The sequence below is a fragment of the Hemicordylus capensis genome, chromosome 2 (genome assembly GCF_027244095.1).
Source record: "Hemicordylus capensis ecotype Gifberg chromosome 2, rHemCap1.1.pri, whole genome shotgun sequence".
In the NCBI taxonomy this organism is placed as follows: Eukaryota; Metazoa; Chordata; class Lepidosauria; order Squamata; family Cordylidae; genus Hemicordylus; species Hemicordylus capensis.
Window position 1 is genome coordinate 88,660,526 of NC_069658.1, and position 5,552 is coordinate 88,666,077.

Here is a 5,552-nt window from a genome sequence, read left to right on the forward strand (position 1 = left end):
ACTGTATGTTGTGAAGGATCATTGCATTGATTTCCATGAAGCTTAAGGCAAAACTATATTTGTATTGTATTTTATTTATTATAATTTATTATTTAAATTATTTAAATTAAATTATTAAATTATTATATATTTATCATTTAAAGCCCCTGGTGGCGCAGTGGTAAAACTGCTGCCCTGTAACCAGAAGGTTACAAGTTCGATCCTGACCAGGGGCTCAAGGTTGACTCAGCCTTCCATCCTTCCGAGGTCGGTAAAATGAGTACCCAGAATGTTGGGGGGCAATATGCTAAATCATTGTAAACCACTTAGAGAGCTCTGGCTATAGAGCGGTATATAAATGTAAGTGCTATTGCTATTGCTATTATATTTTTGTAGCACCCTGTCTATCAGCTCTTGGCAGTTCACAACAACAGAACAAAGACATAGACCAAAAACAAACAAACAAACAAAACCTCAAATGATCAAGACCCCAAGCAATTCAACAGCTTACAACTATTAAAAACAGTTTAAAAACCCTGGAAGGCCAGACTGAAGAAGTAAGCTTTAATGGCTTTCTCAAAGGCCCATAATGTTGCTAAGCCACAGATTTCGGCAGTGAGCACATTCCACAACCTAGGAACAGCTACAAAGAAGGCCTGATACTGGGTCACCACCAGATGTACTGGTGGTAGCTGGAGGCAGACCTCATCAGATGACCTTAATGTGTGATGGGGATCATGCAGAAGAAGATGCTCTCTAAGGTTACCCAGATCTAAGCTATTCAGGGCTTTAAAGGTACAAACCAACACTTTGTATTAAAATACAAACCAGCACTTTGTATTTTGCCTCAAAACATATTGGTAGCCAGTGCAATTGTTTAAATACAGGCATAATGTGGTCTCTCTGGGTTACCCTTGAGACCAAGCTGGTTGCTGCATTTTGAACTAACTGAGTTTCTGGACTACATACAAAGGCTATGAAGAGCACAATGAAGAAGTCATTTAGGCAAGAGGTTACCAGCTGGTGCATCACTGTTTTGAGGTTGTTCTCTTCAAGGAATGAACACAGCTGTTGAATTAGCCAAAGCTGATGAAAAGCACTCTTAGCCATGATCTCCACCTGAGATACTAGGGTGAGGCCAGGATCCAAGAGGACTCCCAAAATTCTTTCCTATTCCTTCCAGGGGAGTGTAACCCCATCCTGGACAGCTGTTATTAAGTAAGCAATTTAAATGTGTCAGTGTCAATTAAGTGTTTTAACATAGCATATACTTTGGCTCTTATTTCTAAGTAAGTGTGTTTAGAGCTTTAAGAATTTCAGCAGGTCTTCCTGTTTCAAATACTTACTTTACTTCCTCCACCCAGTTCATTGGAGAAATGGATAAGACAACTATACCGAATAGGCATCCAAGAAGCTGATAACTGCACTGGCAGGTAATGATGACCCCACCAGTGTTCCCTCTAACAGGAATTCCTAGATGATTTGGACTACAACTCCCATAATTAATATTTTTATTATTATTATTCATTTGATTTATATACTGCCCTTCCAAAAGAAGCTCAAGGCATTTTACACAGAGAAATAATAAGGCTCCCTGTCCCTAAAGGGCTCACAATCTAAAAAGAAACAAAAGAGATAGATAGACACCAACAACAATCACTGGAAGTGCAGTGCTGGCTGTGGATAGGGCCAGTTACTCTCCCCCTGCTAAATGAAGAGAATCACCACTTCAAAAGGTGCCTCTTTGCCCAGTCAGCAAAGAGATTGTACTCAATCCCTGAGCACAAATCATTGCAGCTGGGAATTCTAGGAGTTGTAGTCAACAACGTCTGGGAATCCCTGTTAGAGGGAATGCTGGACCCTACACCTTTGCAATCATAATCCATCCATCATCAATCAATTTATAAGACTGATTAGTCTTTACTTGATGGAAATAGTTTCTGAACAATTATATTAGCTTTTGAATAGTAGGGGCTATACCACAGGATCTTTTAATGCTGATAGGTGGGCTTGTCATAGTGGCTGTAGTACACTGTGTGCTAAGAAGAGCTTACAGGCGGGAAATTGTCTAGACTAACCTTGGCATGCAATGTTCTTCTCCGCAGTTCTCTCCTCCTTCCCAGGCATTGCAAAATAGCATGGGTGTGTAGACTGCGATCCTGAGTATATGTACTTGAAAGTAGGTTTCACTGAAATCAGTAGGTCTTACAAGTAAATATGTCCAGGAATCAGAGTGCCTTATTTCCACACATCATATTTAAAAATATATTGTGGGAAACATTTATTATTATTATTATTATTATTATTTATTTATTTAATTTTGATTTATATACCGCCCTTCCAAAAATGGCTCAGGGTGGTTTACACAGAGAAATAACAAATAAATAAGACTAGCTGACCCCGCACAGAGCATCTGTGCAGTTGTGCACTGAGCCTGTGGCATTCCCCCCTGTGGCGCGCTCGCTCGCTCCTCCCCCCCCGGCGGTGCGCGCTCGCTCGCTCCTCCCCCCCGGCGGCGCGCGCTCGCTCGCTCCTCCCCCCCGGCGGCGCGCGCTCGCTCCTCCCCCCCCGCGGCTCCTTCCTCCCTCACAACCCATCTTTTTGCAGACCCCTGCCTGCTATCCTTTTATATAGATAGATTCCTCTCCTCTACAATCAAGAACATCTTCCGAGCAGTAACAGTTGCATTCCAACTGACCTTAACCGTCATAGGCTCCTCCTCCTTATCTGCATAGGGAATCCCCACTGCCCAATTACCACAGTGCCACAGGCTCCTCCTTCCTATCTGCATACGGAATCCCCACTGCCCAATTACCACAGTGCCACAGGCTCCTCCTCCTTATCTGCATAGGGAATCCCCACTGCCCAATTACCACAGTGCCACAGGCTCCTCCTCCTTATCTGCATAGGGAATCCCCACTGCCCAATTACCACAGTGCCACAGGCTCCTCCTCCCTATCTGCATATGGAATCCCCACTGCCCAGTCACCATGGTGCTTCTGCTCTCACAGGCTCCTTCTCCCTATCTGCATATGGAATCCCTACTGCCCAATCAGGTGCTTCTGCTTGCAAACTCTGTTAGCCAATCCCCTCCTTTCTACCACGTCCCCACGCATGGCCCGTCTTGGAAAATTAATAATGTAGATGGCTCCCTGTCTCCAAAGGGCTCACATTCTAAAACAAAACATAAGATAGACACCAGCAACAGCCACTGGAAGTACTGTGCTGGGGGTGGATAGGGCCAGTTACTCTCTCCCTGCTAAATAAAGAGAATCACCACATGCTTTTCGCATTGCTAGAGATCAGTGCAGAGGTTTTATTCTTAGGTTTAAAATAGTAAACAGCCAATGTGGACATGTTTCTTGACTCTAGGATTGGCATCTGGTTTCTTCTGATGTGGAGCCAAATGCTTATCTCAAGCACACAGCACACATTGCACTGCATCTCTACAAACCTTTTCCAGGTACACAGTGATGTGAGCAGTTCACTCAAGATTGCAATCTGACCTACAAAGAACAGTTTGGTTCATGGAAAGACAAGACAAACAAGGAGCTGTGTGGAGGGGAACAGCAGCAGCATTCTTGCGATGTGCATGAAATGAACTTTGTAAAAGATACACAACACCTTATTGTCTTGTCCCTTAGAAATTCAAGCAAGCTCATTCAGCTGCATTCAGAGGAGAGAGCACTGCAGTGTTAGATCTGGTGAAAATCTGGTTACATGCAAGTATAGAAATTAGCAGGATTGTCAAATGTCCATGGGCCAGTTTGGATGATACTTTGACCACCAGTCCTAGCACACAGGATAAGGATGTGCGCAGTGCACTTTGAGCACATATGTCTTGCCCCCTCTCAGGGTGTTGGGATGCCTTTCCCAAATAATGTGGTTGCACGTGCTACAAATACTTTTGTAGCACATGTAGAGGAGCAGTTCAGACAACGCCCACCACACATGAGCTCCAGAACACTGGGAGGGCTTGCTTCCTTCTCATGTATGCTAGGGCTAATGGACAATATTGTCCAAACTGACTCCATTCATGTAAGGGATGTTGCCCCATATTTCTTAATTACAGTCCAGTGAGACATAATACCTGGGGTTAGTTTTTGCACATCATATTTCTAAATAAGAATAGCCCCTTTCTCACATTCTGACCGTGCATGTGTGTGAGGAAGTGGAATGGTTGTGGCAGGCTCCACCCCACGACATGTGGTCACTGGAAGATCTGCAGAGTCCCCACACATACAGTTGTATAAGTGAGGAACTCTCTGAGTGACTGGGACCCTGTCCCTGATCATGTAGATTGGGGTTTGTGATCATGGGGAGAGAGCCTCTGGCTGCCTTCAGATGTAACGTGGAACCATGGATCCAATGTACCTGTGGTTATGCGCCCTCCCTCCCCCTGCTCTCCCATCCACTTTCAGACATGCAGGAGAGTTGCCTCTCTGCAGTCAGCAAGGCTTCCTTCTTGACAGAAGAACAGCCCTCAGAGTCAATCAGGCCAGAGTGAGGGAGACGCTTCCTCCTTGGCTCCATGGGGCTGAAATTGGAGATTCAGAGTGGAGCTTGGGGAGGGAAAACAGCAGGTCCTTTCCCACCTTCAACTCCTGTTTCCTGAATTTGGACGTGCATCTAAGGAAACTGGAGGTGAAGGGACCTCCGTTTCCCTGTTACGTCTGAATTAGGCGAGTATATATACGCAGGTCTATATGCAAAGCCTCTGTGCAGTTGTTCTAGTGAACATGCATAGGTTGGGAATGGACCCTGCCACCATTCCCATGCATATTCATTTGAATGTGTGAAAGGGATTTTTGGAACTGGTAAGCATACTTTGTGTTTATGCAAACTGCCTTGCTCTCACTCCCACTGTCTTGCTCTAGATAAATTTGAATCTTCTTTGATAGCTGGTGGCTACTCCGACCCATGAGAATCTGTGTCATATCCCACCTGTCTGGTTGTGGACTGAAGGAAACAGCTCTTTACTATGAACCTGGCAAAAGAAAGAGGAAGAAGTCTGAGTTTGCAGTTGGCTGGTATGGAGTAGCTGTAAAGAGTGTTCTGTAGCTTTGCAGGAACTGATGCTTATTTAACATTAAAACTGCCTGCCTGCTTCTCCCCCCACTACTCAAATTGTACATGTGTAAAATAAAAAAAATATTGTAAAAACAGCCTATGGCTCGAGTCTTTCAGCTCCACAGAATCAGCCTTTCTTTTGCACCTTCTTCAGCAGATTGCTTGAAAGGACACACGCCATCTGTACCAGCTAGCCAACAAGTGAAGGTGCCATCGGACAAAAGTGACCATGTCCATATGCCAGGTGCAGCCAGTGGGGGGTGGGGCTGAGGGGATGGAGGGCAGGGCAAGCAGGAGCAGAACTGGCCGCAACTGTGTTGTGTGCTCTCACAGTCTCTTTCTGCCCTCACTGTGGTTGCCGCCTCCTCTCTCTCTTCATGCCACAGCTTTAACTTGACTTGCGTGGGCTGGTTATTTGTTGGGTGAACCAACCTGGCAAATGACTAGCCTGCGTGACTCAAGTTAAAGCCATAGCGTAAGAGAGGAAGAGGCAGCTGTGATGA

General features: G+C 45.1%; 1 long non-coding RNA gene across 1 annotated transcript; it reads left to right on the forward strand.

The window, feature by feature from the left end:
• The first annotated feature begins 1,073 nt into the window (after positions 1-1,073).
• LOC128341731 (uncharacterized) lies at positions 1,074-5,011 on the forward strand. Its single transcript, XR_008314528.1, has 3 exons — positions 1,074-1,197; positions 1,344-1,412; positions 4,857-5,011. It is a non-coding gene; the product is annotated as an uncharacterized LOC128341731 (long non-coding RNA).
• The last annotated feature ends 541 nt before the right edge of the window (positions 5,012-5,552 follow it).